Here is a 14,770-nt window from a genome sequence, read left to right on the forward strand (position 1 = left end):
GGAATATGGGTATGAAGAGACAAAAATAAGTAAAAAAAAAGTAGCAATAAAATTGTAGACTTACGGAGCAGAGAGTTTTTTGGCTGTGGGGGTCAGTGACCCCCATTTGAAAGCTGGAAAGAGTCAGAAGAAGGCAAATAATTCAAACGCTATAAAAATAAATAATGAAGACAAATTGAAAAGTGCCCATTCTATAACATATAACTTAAAATAAACTTAAAGGTGAACCACCCCTTTAAAGGGGACTTGATGTTGCAAAAGTGTCTCCCCTCAGAAGCAATGGGATGAAAGAGTGTACTCTCCTGTTGGCGAGAGAAACAATACTGTCATTGGCAATGCTGCTGGTATGACTATTGGCATCTCAGGAGCACACAGCTATGTTGTGAAACATTAATGAACATATTCAGTAAGGGACTTGGTACCAGGACACTCATTGAACTGCTATGTGAATCCAATTCAGGTCCCCTGCATGTACATAGCCAAATGTTGTTGCTTTGGGTCGCTCGCTGATTATAGAGTACCCCAACATTGCTGAGATTCCACTTGTCAGCACCACCAACCAAAATCTTGCATGGGACATTGCTGTGAGTGGCACAACCGCTTCTTCCCATACACAGAATGCAGCTCTGACAGGGGAATCTATTTACTGGTGCCTATAAACTAGCCATTCATATGCAAACTTGGATTCTGAGTTGTCATGTCACCTTTGTGCTATGGGGCAGTTGCATCAGGCCATCTTGCAGTCCTTCTAAATCATCATTTAATCAGCCTGTCCAAGCTGAGAATTGTATCTGCTGTTGCACGCTTGTACCTTTCAGAAGGTAAATAGTGTCCCCAAATATAATGAAGTGGGAGAAGCTGCAGCTACACCTCACATCTGTCTGTTAGTAAATTCGCAGCAGACATGTCCTTAAATACTGTGTACAGGTTTTACCAAAGTCCTTGTATCATACATGGCAAACTCCAATGATGCCTGCTTTTGCTGTTCAGTTACACAGTATGTGGTATGTTTCTAAAAGAGCCACTCTTCTCATGTTCCCAATTCGCACGGGACGTGAAGCGACTTTGTTTAGTTACATTTATTCTGAAATGACGGTTATATGGAGGAAGTACTGTGAGAGGAATGCAGAACTAACAGAGCTGTTTCAATATGTTGACTGGAACGTCTCAAGCCTATTTGTGTGACGTTTGCACTTGTGTGTTCAATAGCCTCTGTGCTAAGGCTGCAGCCAAGTGCATTTACATAACTATTTCTTTAATGACAATTATTATTGATTCCTATGTGAATGGTGGAAACTCGTCTGTAAAAATATTGACAGTCGCCATGTGGGCGCCGCAACCGCAGCTGGAGAAGATCCACCCACTGCTCCCTTTCTCTGCGGGCGGTCGAAAGTGAAGGAAAAGTGTCTGTCGAAACCACATCCCAAACTACTGCAGAGAGCAGAGCCAATCAAGCGCCCTTCTGTCACTGACCAATCATAAAAGCTTTTGTAATATTTCTGTCCGAGAGCTATGTTTGCGTTGCTCCGATAGGCTGTCGGTGAGAGTAGTGGAGCTCAGTGCATATCCAGGCACATTGAGCTGTAGAGCCGGGAGGAGACTGGCAGCAGAAGCCGGCGCTGGCACCGAGCTCCTATCTAGGTGAGAAAAGCAGAAACCTGCTACACAGTCGGACATACAGCCTTAGCTACAGAGGGGTCCTGACACTTGCAGTTAGACTGTAGCAGTCGGAATGCTAAAGGTTGCGTATCCCTCGGTGCTCCTGTCACTACAACTACTTCTTCTATTGTCAGGCGGGTCGAGTCAGTCGCTTTTACATGATTTCCTATAGAGCAGAGGGGCTGGGGAGTGACAGCAGATGCCCTGTAAGTACACTCACACTTAATTCATAAGCACACTCACACTTCATTAATACGCACACTCACACTTCATTAATAAGCACACTCACTTCATTAATAAGCACACTCACACTTCATTCATAAGCACACTCACACTTCATTAATAAACACACTCACACTTCATTCATAAACACACTCACACTTCATTAATAAGCACACTCAAACTTCATTAATAAGCACACTCACACTTCATTAATATGCACACTCACACTTCATTAATAAGCACACTCACACTTCATTAATACGCACACTCACACTTCATTAATAAGCACACTCACACTTCATTAATAAGCACACTCACACTTCATTAATAAGCACACTCACACTTCATTAATATGCACACTCACACTTCATTAATATGCACACTCACACTTCATTAATAAGCACACTCACACTTCATTAATAAGCACACTCTCACTTTATTAATAAGCACACTCACACTTCATTAATAAGCACACTCACACTTCATTAATAAGCACACTCTCACTTTATTAATAAGCACACTCACACTTCATTAATAAGCACACTCTTACTTCATTAGGCACAGGGACACAGTGTGGAGTGCACACACCGAGGAAGTGCCGGGAAGCTCTCTCTCTGCCTGTGTGAGTGTGTGACACACTGTGGGATTTCTATGTGTGTGTGTGACACACTGTGGGATTTCCCACATCTGATTGCGAGGAGAATGTGCAAATAGCCACTCCATTATTGATTCGTGGCTTTGGATGTTTGCATGCCCGATCTTTGCCCATTTTCCTTTCTGTTAAAAGAGGATTGTGCCAAATGAAAAAACATGAATAACGCAGAAAGGGCTAACTTTCTATGGTAGTGTTCCACATTGTATCACTTTGGATAAGGGAAGTTTAGAAAATAATCTTTTTACTTTGTACATTAAAATAAGTGATTTTCATGACTTTCAAGTTTTCCGCTGTAATTGGAGGAGAGACCTTGCTTCACATTGTTTTTATATTTGTGGTGGGTTTATTGTCTTTTTCCCCTTTGCTGCTGTCACAGAGCCTTTGTCATAATCCAGCCATAGGTTCATCCGTTCATAATCAACCATTTCTGTCTGTCTGTTGAATAGAAATGTGCAAATCAGTGCATATCACAATAGGGGGTTACTTACTAAACTCTGAATGCAAAAATCACGAAAAATTCTTTATTTTTCTTTTATTAAATTGGACTTTTTTAAAAAAAAAAAAATCACAAATCTTTCAGAATTTATTAAACCCCGAGGATGGAAAAGTCCGAATCTGAAAATCCGGCATCTCAGACCTGTCTAGGTTGCATATAAGTCAATGGGAGAAGTCCCAATGATTTCTTCATGTGCGCTGGGTTTTTGGCAATACCCTGAGTTTTTGGGTGAAAAATCCGAAACAAATCATGAAAATCGGATGAAACATCCGAAAAAATTGTGAAAAACGGATTTTTCCTGATTTTTTCTCATAAACAAAATTGTCGGGAAAGTGCATTAATAAATAAGTCCAAAAAACCAGTGCGGTTCAGAGTTTTTTTCAGAAAATATTGAGATAAATTCGGACTTTGATAAATAACCCCCAGTGATTTTTGTTGTGTGAAAATGACACTTTCCTAGGATGTTTGTAACATAGTTGCATAGTGGTACTTTGTATGTATCCATACCCACTTTGTGTCAGGGAAACCATATAATGCATGAAAATGCTGGATACATATATAAATATTGCAGTTATGGTAGAAATCTGCACTTTCTAGTTCAGTAACCCTTAGGTGTTTTCTAATTGTAGTCAAACTGGCAGCCTTTAACATATGGCAGTTGATCATGTGTTGCTAAGAAAATCGCTGGCACCAAGGTAATGCTCGCAGGGAAAAACCTTTGCTTATAGGTCTGTTGCAGCATGCAAGTTGATCATGTGTACTATAGTTTGTTAGAGTGGTTTAAACATTTATAGTCCCACTCTATGTCTATAAAACATCTCACCTACAAACACACTAACATAGAGAGCCCAGAAACTGTAAAACATCACCTTTTAATGGTATGAGGTGCTGTACTAGCGCACCCATATCTGCCACAGGGGTCATCATTAATATATGCAAAATGGACTACCAGCAGCAGTGTTCTGCTGGGGCTGCTTTTTGCATATTCATGGAACTATAGTCATTTAAGAAGGTGAAGGATGCTGCTGTAGAACAAATGGCAATTCTACTAATGACTCCTGGAGTTTATGCACTTTCTCCCAGATAAAGGGTTCGTGTTGTATATGGGCAAGTCATGTCAGTTAATGTGGCCCCAGATATCTCATTGAACTTGTTAGTCTGGTTATAATTAACCTTTGTGCTACTTGACACCATTTTGCTGTCATTTAAAAGAAACGGGGAATACTGTATATGAAAGGATAATGTAATTCCTCCCTGTACCATTGACTCCTGAAAATAAACCTGGCTCTGCATTTAAAAAAGAATAGAGTTTATTCTTTAAGCATAATATATTTATGGTCACTAGAAATCGTGAAGAGAGGCAAGTGATGCAAACAACTTTAAAACACTGATTTTCAGCTTAAGACAACAAACAACATCTTACTTGTTACACATCCTATGACTATTTTCAGAATATAGCAAAATATTGCCATTGTGCAGAATTTCCTCAATTGCAGCAATTTCCTAAGCTGATATGCCAGACTCCAGGAAGTAAGCAACTCCCTCCTTATTCAAGATTTAATCAAACATAAAATGTGTAGCTGGTATATGCGGTTTCATGCAGATTTGCATTTAGTATGCAAGAGTTGGAATGACTGCATGTGTAATTGGATTTCACTGCTCACAAACACACTCAGATGTCTCATTGGCTTGTATAATAGTTAGATGCAAGTTGATGAATGTGTTTTCTGTGTGCTTTAATTAGCTTTAATAATCCAGTATTGCATGTGGGCAGCTACCATGGCAAAACACTTAAAATGCAATTTTGCCCAGGACTAAGAAACTGCCAGCCAAGGAAAACTGCAGGCTTGTGGCCACCCGTGTAGATCTTGAAACAAACACACGTCGAGAGAATTGTATTGTAGGCTAAAAAATCATTAAAACAATACATTTTTTAAAAGGGATTTAGGTTGGCTAATTTATTTTAGTATTGGGGGTATGAGAAGATGTTTGGTTTTGTCTATGTATTAAAATATACAGGTGGGGTTTGTATTTCATTAAATCCCAAATAATTAGGGCATCCAACAAATTTAGACCAACAAAATGTTAATAAAGCCTTGACAAAATAAGGGAGGAATTGGATCTTTATTATGAAGGACACATTCAATGTGCACATAGCATTCCAGATTATATGTAGTGTGGGCCTGTCGTCTTCATCAGGAGAGAAACTCATCCACATAATCCAAATAAAATTGAGTCAGTCTGCGATTAACGCACTACACGAGTTTTAGGCAAGGGAACAATTGAAGTTTATTATTTGGCTATCCTAGTTAAAATATTCCAATAAGATCACAGGTATGGGATCTATTATTAGTATTATGCCCAGGACCTGGGACTTTATGGATAAGGGTTTTTGCGTAATTTTGATCGCTTCATCTTGTCTACTAAAAAAATATGTAAGCACTAAATAATCCCAATAGGACTCTTTTGCTGAAAATATGGTATGATTGCTTCTCCTGCATTTGGAACCATTATGCATGGTTACTTAATAAGATTGTACTTGATAGTTGATGACTTTCTTAACTGTGCATGTCAGTAAGATTCATACTTTGTACCTGTGTGTAATCTGTGAGAATTCAGAACATTTAAAAAGATATATTCAGGTAATGGTACATTAGGCATTTTGATCACTGCAATTCTAATTACATGGTTTAAAGGACAAGCACATTCTTCTTCACTGTGGGGTGCCAACATGTTAGGTGAATTGGATTGCTAAATTTATTTTCTAGGCTGATAGGCTTCAAAGTAGGAAAAATGCACTTGAATAGGGACATTTCTACAGTTTTGCTGAACCCCCTTTTTCAATCACTACTTAAAGGGGCAGAACTATTACATTTTACATTCTGTTTTTTCTGCAAATGTGATTAAAAAATAATAATAAATAAATATAGATTTTTAGATGGTAGTGCAGTGCTGCTGGAGGAACAATGTCATGGGAGTGACTAGCATATTGACTCTTTCCCAGTGAAGTGACATTCTTAACAAGTTAATTGGTTTCCTTTAACTTGTCAATAATTGCAGTTGACCATTAGCAGTTACTATTACTACAAAGTGACCAAAATGAAAGGCTTGCGGAACACTGGTGTCTGTATTTTACAGCAATTACAATCTTGATGTTCCTTGAGAAGATCTTGGCCATCAGAGATGCAGTATGTGCTTATCTCTTTCTGTTGTTTATTTCTGACTCTTAAAACAATGTACCTGAAGTCAGGTGCTTTCTGTGTCCTTCATAAGTGTATGGGAGGAGACGGGGCAATTTTAGTCACTTCAAGAATACACCAGTGGAGAAGACAATCGGCCTACAGGCTAATCTTAATTCCTTTAGGAAATTCCACGAATGCCTCTAGGAAATCTCTAAAAACTAACCATAATTCTTTAAATAAAACCCTAAAAGCTACAGTATATGGATACTGCATTAGTACAGTTCTTTTTTTTCTATTGTCAACACCTCAAATGTTTTTTTTAATCTAACCCTGTCATATTTGATATATAGTTTGTTGGGGATGTGTTCTAAATTTCCCTGTTTAAAATTTGTAAGTGTGACTACAGACTATCAAATAAATATGTTCAGGGATGGGACCTGTTATCTAGAATGCTCGGGACCTGGGGTTTTCCAGATAACGATCTTTCCGTAATTTGGATCTTCATCCCTTAAATCTACTAGAAAATCATCTAAACATTATATAAACCCAATATGCTGGTTTTGTTTCCAATAAGGATTAATTATATTTTAGTTTGGATCAAGTACAAGGTACTGTTTTATTATTACAGAGAAAAAGGGAATAATTTTTAAAAAATTTAATTCATTTATTTTAATGGAGTCTGTGGGAGACGGCCTTTCCATAATTTGGAACTTTCTGGATAATGGGTTTCCGGATAACGGATCCTATACCTGTATAACGATCTGAATAATAACAAATAAACAAATAAATAGAGACAAAAGAGGATATCTGAAGCAAATTACTTCCCAGCAGTCATTGTATAACAGATACTAGATAGTTAGATACGAATTACTGTAACCAATCAGGATTATAACGCTCATTGGCAGTGGCTCTTGCTTATTGCACCATTTATTCTCATACCTTCTCAGTACTATCTGCACTTGCACACGTTAAAGGGGTTAGTAACCTATGGGTTAAATTTTAGTATGATGTAGAGAGTGATTTTCTGAGATAATTTGCAGTTGGCTTTCATTTTTTATTATTTGTAGTTTCTGAGATATTCAGCTTTTTATTCAGCAGCTCTCCAGTTGTCAGCAATCTGGTTGCTAGGGTCCAAATTACCCTAGCAATCATGCATTCATTTGAATAAGAGACTTGAATGTGAATAGGAATGGGACTGAATAGACAGACGAATACTAAAAAATGGCAATAGCAATACATTTGTAGCCTTACAGAGAAGTTGTTATTTAGATGGGGTCAGTGACTCCCCATTTGAAATCTGGAAAGAGTCAGAAGAAGAAGGCAAAAAAAAATTCAAAAACTATACAAAATAAATAATGAAGACCAGTTGAAAAGTTGCTTATACCAGGCTATTCTATAACTTTAGCCACCCATTTATTGTAAATATATCCCCTGTAAGAGTGATGGTATATCATCTTTTTGTCACAATACTGTTAGGATAATAGGCATGTTATTGACATGCTGAGATGTTCATTATATAAAGCTACAGGGCAAAAGCATCTGTCTTGTCATTTGTCCTGATTGTTTCAGTCTTGCTTGCTGGCAAATCTCTGCATTTGATGTATAAGTCTAGCTACTTCCAGATATGTTGCTGTGCGGTAAAAAGTATTTTGGGACAGCTATTGCTGCACAATGTCAAGTGCTCTGCATTCAGAAATAATTAGTCAGCAGTCTGACAGCACATGTAACAAACTTAGTCATATCTTCCTGAGCTCAGGTGCCTGCTTATCATATCAGATAATCCCTGAAGCTCACCCCATGACTATGCTTAAATCCAACTACAGATGTCTAATCATATCATAGAATCCATGTTACCTGGGAATCCAGTGCACTGAGATTGTGGTGATTTCCTAGTACCATGCAAAGCCTTTCAAGTGTTTTAAGTCTTAGAATTTACAATAATGTATACAATAGAATAGATCCTTGCTCTAGGATGAGAATAGGATTAGTAAAGTTGTAAAATATCAGCTTCTTGAACATGTTCCTTCCTTTCGACCTTGAGCAAATTGGCTTGTCCCTGAGCATAGAAAAATGTACAGTAGCAAAGACTGGGGTTGGAAAGCTCAGCTGTAAAAAGAGACAGAAGAGAACGAAACACTTTTGTAACAATTCTGTTTAAAATGTCTGCCCTTTAGCAATGTTCACATGAACAAAAGATCTGAAAGGGTTAACATTACCAATGTTGTTTCAAAGCTCCATTTCATACTTGTGGAGCACACCCAATTCAATAGCCAGGTGACCTGCATGTGTTTGGAGCATGTTTATTATTTCCAGGTAAAAACTTGAAAAGAGAGTCCTTTGGAAAAGTTCTATGCTTATTGGGAGTGTTCCAAAATACTGGGATTTTCTGAACAGATTCCTCTGAGCTTTAAAAAAATCATCTACTAAGGTACTAATGTCTTTTTAGAATATCATGTAAACGTAACAGCATTATTTTATTTAAACAGCAGCTAATATGTTTGTTAATGTCTAAGAATTGACAGTATCGTATTTGTAGAGCTTTGATAATACTGTAGTTTTACATTAGTTTTGCCCCTGGTCGTGCTGTGTGTATTTATCACAGATGCTTGTATAGAGGCTCATATGAAGTCACGCTGCAGCAGTTAGATATTGCAATTAAAATGTTCCTTCTGAATCATTATTTAGATTTTTTATCAGGCTGGTTATTGGGGGCCTTTGATTGCATTTTGTTGTGACAATGTGAGTTATTTTTCCCATAAAATTCTAGTTTAAATATGTTCAATATGATATTATTACATTCTGAATTAATCTTGATGTTCTTTTCACCTGTAAAAATGTTATGTGCAATATTTTCACTTCGGGTCTCTACATACCACATAGTTTTGTAATTTCAATGTGTGTTTGGTATCAGACTGTTGAGAAGAGCACCAGCATCTATATTTATGATGTTTTAAATTTGAACCTAAGGATATTTGAGATACTGTATGTGCCCCATCTACAATTTGCCGTACAATTTTGGTCTCCAGCGCTCAAATGGCATATTATTGAATTATAGAGGGTCCAGAGAAGCTGGTAAAAGGAATGGAAGTTCTCAGCTATGAGGAAAGACTGGCCAAGTTGGGATTACACTGGAGAAGAGGTGCTTAAGGGGTGATATGATAACTATGTATAAATATAAAAGGGGATCATATAATAATCTCTCTAATGCTTTATTTAACAGTAGGTCTTTCCAGCTGACAAGCGGTCACCCATTCCGATTAGAAGAAATGAGGTTCTGTCTAAATATTCAGAAGGGGTTTTTTACAATGAGAGCTGTGAAGTTGTGGAATTCTCTCCCTGAATCAGCTGTACTGGCTGATACATTAGAAAGTTTTAGGAAGGGGTGGATGGCTTTTTAGCAAGTGAGGGAATACATGGAAGATAGCTTATAGTACAAGTTGATCCTGGGACTATCCGATTGCCATCTTGGAGTTAAAGGAAAACTATACCCCCAAAATGAATACTTAAGCAACAGATAGTTTATATCAAATTGAATGACATATTTAAGAATCTTACCAAACTGGAATATATATTTACATAAATATTGCCCTTTTACATCTCTTGCCTTGAACCACCATTTCGTGACTCTATCTGTGCTGCCTCAGAGATCACCTGACCAGAAATACTACAACACTTAACTGTAACAGGAAGAAGTGAGGAAGCAAAAGGCAGAACTCTGTCTGTTAATTGGCTCATGTGACCTTACATGTGGTTTGTATGTGTGCACAGTGAATCTTACGATCTCAGGGGGCGGCCCTTATTTTTTAAAATGGCAATTTTCTATTTATGATTACCCAATGGCACATACTACTAAAAAAGTATATTATTATGATAATGATTCATTTACATGAAGCAGGGTTTTACACATGAGCTGTTTTACTCAGTATCTTTTAATAGTGACCTACATTGTTTGGGGGGTATAGTTTTCCTTTAAGAAGGTATTTTTCCTTTTTTTTTGCCTTCCTCTGGATCAACTAGCAGTTAGGCAGTTTATATATAGACTTAACAGGTTAAACTTGATGGACGTGTGTCTTTTTTCAACCTAACTTACTATGTTACATATGTAGTAAAACAATACTTTTATAGAGTTAAAATTCATGTTTAAATGCTTAGCCTTACAGCATGGTTCTCCATATTATGGAAAGGGCGTTTATTTTCTAGATAATAGATCCCAAATCTGTATATACTTTTTTTATTTGATATATATTTATTAAGAGACTTTGGAGGTAAGACTTTTTGACATAATAGTGATATAAGGCAAATATGCATCCTCACATTCCTTTTGTTAAGTCATTTTCCTGGATTTATTAGGTTGTACTTTTCAAATTGGTAGCATTTCTGCTTTTTTCTGTGTAAAAGGATTCATTCTTGCAGACAGAATTTTCAGTTATCCATGTTCTGGCAAGGTAATTGATGACTCAGTTGATTTACCAGACTGAGCAGCACTTTGCATAGCTCATAACTATACAATACACAGGGATTGGATAGATTTAATACAGGCAGAAGAAGTATAGGCACAAAAACAATGAAACATGAGAATTGGATCCCTGTGCAAGCTTTGTCAGCATGAATGGCAGTGCATTGCAAATACACATTGCCCCAGGTGAAGGGATCAGACTGGCAGAAACCAGGTAGTATTTACTTGTTAGCTGTTTAAAGACAAGATCTGATTGATTGTTATGGTTAAATTGGACATATTTTACTACATTAAAATATCATATAGGTAATAGAATGAGAAATAAGTAATATTTTTTTTCTCTGTTTCAATGTTATTCATGCAGATAATACAAACACTTTACATTTGCACCCATTCTTTGTGTTACTTGTTTGTAGCATTTTGAAATTCTGCTGCTTAGTAAGCAAAGGCAGTTAATATAAACTCCTGAGATGCTTTTTGGAAGGCATAAAAATTCACATGCCATCTTGCGCTATATGCTCAGTATACAGATAAGCCAAGACTACACAGATGGCTAACAGATATTCTCTGTTGTAACAGTGGAATCGCTCCGTCTTATTTTCACTGTGAAATAATTTACAAGGTGGCAAAAAGGAGAAACAAAGAATACAGAGGTATTCTAATTTTTTTCAATTTCATGACAAAGGAGACTTGTATATGATTGAACTGCAGTGTGTAAAATCATGTTGCAATCAGCCATGTTTTTTTACCCACCATGCAGTAGTACTTCCTAGACTTCCAGCATAATCTGTAGGTCCCATCAGAGTAATGTGTGCTCAATGGCACCTGATTTACCAGTGTGCAATTGCTGGAGTCAATATGGAGGCAAGTTGTGTGCTGGGAATGTTAGGGGGTTATTTATTAAAGTTGAGTTGTTTCTTTATCCGAAAAATTTGCATTTTTAAGGGTATTTTTCAGGCAAAACTTGAATTTTCTAGTAAATTTTTTTTCAGGTTTTTTTTTTTAAAAACTGGAATTTTTTAAGATTTATTATATTCCGAAGCTTGAAATAGCTTGAATCCGACAATTCAGCTAAAACCTGTCATAGTCATGTGGAAGCTAATGGCAGAGGTCCCTGGAACAATTTGAAGATGTTTGTAGCCTTCATGATGTTCGGGGGTTTTTTTTTTGGGTTTTGCTCGAAAACTCAATTAATTCAAGTGATTCAAGGTTTTTTTTCTTCTCCGAAAACTCGATCAGTTCCAGTATTTGAGGGTTTTTTTACCCCAAATTCACTGATTCAAGTTTTTTCATAAATAGGAAAACATTTGAGTTGTGCGTTTATTCGTGGCATAATAAACCTTACAAAACATTTAAAACTCAACCTTTGATAAATAACCACCTTAATGTGCAATTTATTGGGGCTAGGGTAGGGTACACAGAGGTAGACATCAACAAGTGTGTTAATTCCAGTGCTGCCTTTGTCTTTTAATTGGCACTTTGCATTGCAGATACAGCAAGAATTTTGGCACTAGGCAAATGATTTTGTATAGACTCAAGTACATTTTTGAATAGTATGTGGACGAAAGAAATTTCCCCTCTATTTCTATGCTTTGTACTGCACATTATGATTGTAAATAAGCCCTTACGCTAAACTCTGCTATGGAATCTAACATAACATTATAAGCCAGTAGAGTGAGCTAGGTGTAAAGATAATTTATTTCCATGTGACTGTTCTCTTTCATTGATGGAATTACTTGGCAGAAAATGTAGTAAAGCCAATGACACAATTAGTTTGTCTGGACTGGTCATTTGCTGAGAGTGATAAAGACATCTTAAAAATGATGGCATTTTGCTCACAAATCCCTGAGGTGTAAGCCACATGTACGGTTAATTATAATTGTTGATGTAAATTGTAACCCAACATAATTCTAAAAGCAGTAAAGGTAACCTGCTTTGCATATTGAAGGGCCATTTTGACCCTGATATAACTTGATAAATCACTAGAATCGCAATATTTAATATTTGTTTTGACCTTTTGTGTGTATTGTAAATAAATGATGTATGAAGATAATCGAAATGCATGAACATACCCCCCATGACTTTGCTGACTTCTTTGAAAGCAAAGTTGACTCTATCCATAAACAATTTTCCCACCCCTCAGATACTAATATTCTCATTCCCCCTAAAGCTTCTATTTATATTTTCAACTCTTTTGATCGTATATCTGAGCTGGAAGTCTCTAAACTTCTCTTATCCTCTCCATCAACAACTTCCTCACTTGATCCTATCCCGTTGTAAGGAAAACCGTAAGTCCTTCCCAAGATGGCGTCCAAGATGGCAGCCCCCTGGATCCTGCTGGTCGCAGCACGATGACGTTAGCGTCTTTCCGTCCCCGGATTGGTCGCCGGCGTCGGAACGGACGCCGGCGTCAGAACGTGCGTCAACGTCAGGACGCTGGCGTCAGTGCGTCGGCGTCATGACGTCAGCGCGTCCAAAATTGGCGCCGAAACCTGGCCTATTTAAAGCAACTCTGGGATTCCCTCAATGCCCGATTATAGGTTTAGTTTACTACTCCTGGGTGTGATTCATTGTGAAACTTCTTGATATTTGTGTACCGACCTTTGCCTGAAAACTTCGACCTTGAACCTCTTCTGCCTGGACTGATCTTGTTGCCTGTTTGACCATTCTTCTGATTCATCCTTATCTGTACTGCGAACTTGGACATTGTTATTTCCTCCCTTGGTCCTCACTACTCCTGAGGCCTTTGGCCTTACACCCGTCACCTCTATTAAAGGTGCTCCTGTCCTCACTCCAGTACTTATATATATATTCAATTCCTCACTAACCTCTGCTACCTTCCCCTTGTTATTCAAAGAGGCCTGTGTCAAGCCCATTCTGAAAAAGGCTACACTGGACCCATCCTGTTTGTCTAACTACCGTCCTGTCTCTCTCTTACCGCTAGCCTCTAAACTGCTGGAACGTCTCGTCTTCTCCCGTATTACTAACTTTCTATGCACCAATAATCTGCTTGATCCTATGCAGTCTGGCTTTCGACCTGCACACTCCACTGAGACTGCCTTATGTAGAGTTGCAAATGATCTACAGACTGCTAAGGCCAAAGGGCATTACTCTATTCTCATTCTCCTGGACTTATCTTCTGCTTTTGATACTGTTAACCATTCTGTTCTAATGCAAGTTCTCCATTCAATTGATATCTGTGATCAAGCTGCATCCTGGTTCTCCTCCTACCTTCCTGACCGCTCCTTCTCTGTTACTTTTGCAAACAAATCCTCTCCTTCTGTTCATCTTAATGTGGGGGTGCCTCAGGGTTCTGTACTTGGTCCTCTGTTGTTCTCTTTGTTAACGCTCTCTTTAGGAGACCTTATATCTTCATTTGGCCTTAAATATCACCTCTATGCCAATGACATTCAGATATATTTAGACACTCCCTCACTAACCCCTGACGTTCAGATCCAGATAGCAGACTGCCTAGTAGCTATCTCTCCCTGGATGAACCAACGCCACCTTAAGCTCAACTTGACCAAGACTGAGCTCATGGTATTTCCACCAAAACCGAGCCCTTCTCTTCCTTTCACCATTACTATTGATGGCATGACTATTAGCCCAGCTATCTCAGCACGCTGCTTAGGGGTCATCTTTCACCAGTTCCTCTCCTTCTCTAACCATATTAATAATACTGCCAAAACCTGTTGTTTCTTCCTCCGCAAAATATAGTCAAGATACACCCGTTTCTTTCACAAACAACAGCCAAAACACTAATCCATGCCCTAATCCTATCCTGTATAGACTAATGCAATCTCCTCCTAACTGGTCTTCCTGACTCCCATCTCTCTCCCCTCCAATCAATCTTAAACTCTGCTAACAGGATCCTTCTGCTGTCTCCTAACAGGGAACCTGCTCAACCCCAACTAAAATCCTTAGCGTGGCTGCCTGTCAAGCATAGGATAGCATATAAGCCCTTCACTTTTCTGCTCCCTACTACATTTCTTCTCTTGTTTCACTATACATTCCTGGTCGTCTTCTCAGAGCGACGTTCTCTTCACACCATCCACATGCACTGCCATCTCTCGTCTCAAACCCTTCTATCTTGCTGCTCC

The 14,770-nt window shown here is 38.1% G+C and overlaps 1 protein-coding gene across 3 annotated transcripts in view; it reads left to right on the forward strand.

Moving 5' to 3' along the window:
• The first annotated feature begins 1,495 nt into the window (after positions 1-1,495).
• The window catches only part of LOC108708359 (calcium/calmodulin-dependent protein kinase kinase 1), a 147,108-nt gene continuing 133,833 nt past the window's right edge, over positions 1,496-14,770 (forward strand). The window contains exon 1 of one of the 3 annotated variants that reach the window (XM_018246975.2): positions 1,496-1,641. The gene's annotated coding sequence lies outside the window, so the exon portion shown is untranslated. The remainder of the gene's footprint in view (positions 1,642-14,770) is intronic. The other 2 variants (XM_018246977.2, XM_018246976.2) reach the window with 2 other exon arrangements.

Source organism: Xenopus laevis, chromosome 2L (genome assembly GCF_017654675.1).
Source record: "Xenopus laevis strain J_2021 chromosome 2L, Xenopus_laevis_v10.1, whole genome shotgun sequence".
In the NCBI taxonomy this organism is placed as follows: domain Eukaryota; kingdom Metazoa; phylum Chordata; class Amphibia; order Anura; family Pipidae; genus Xenopus; species Xenopus laevis.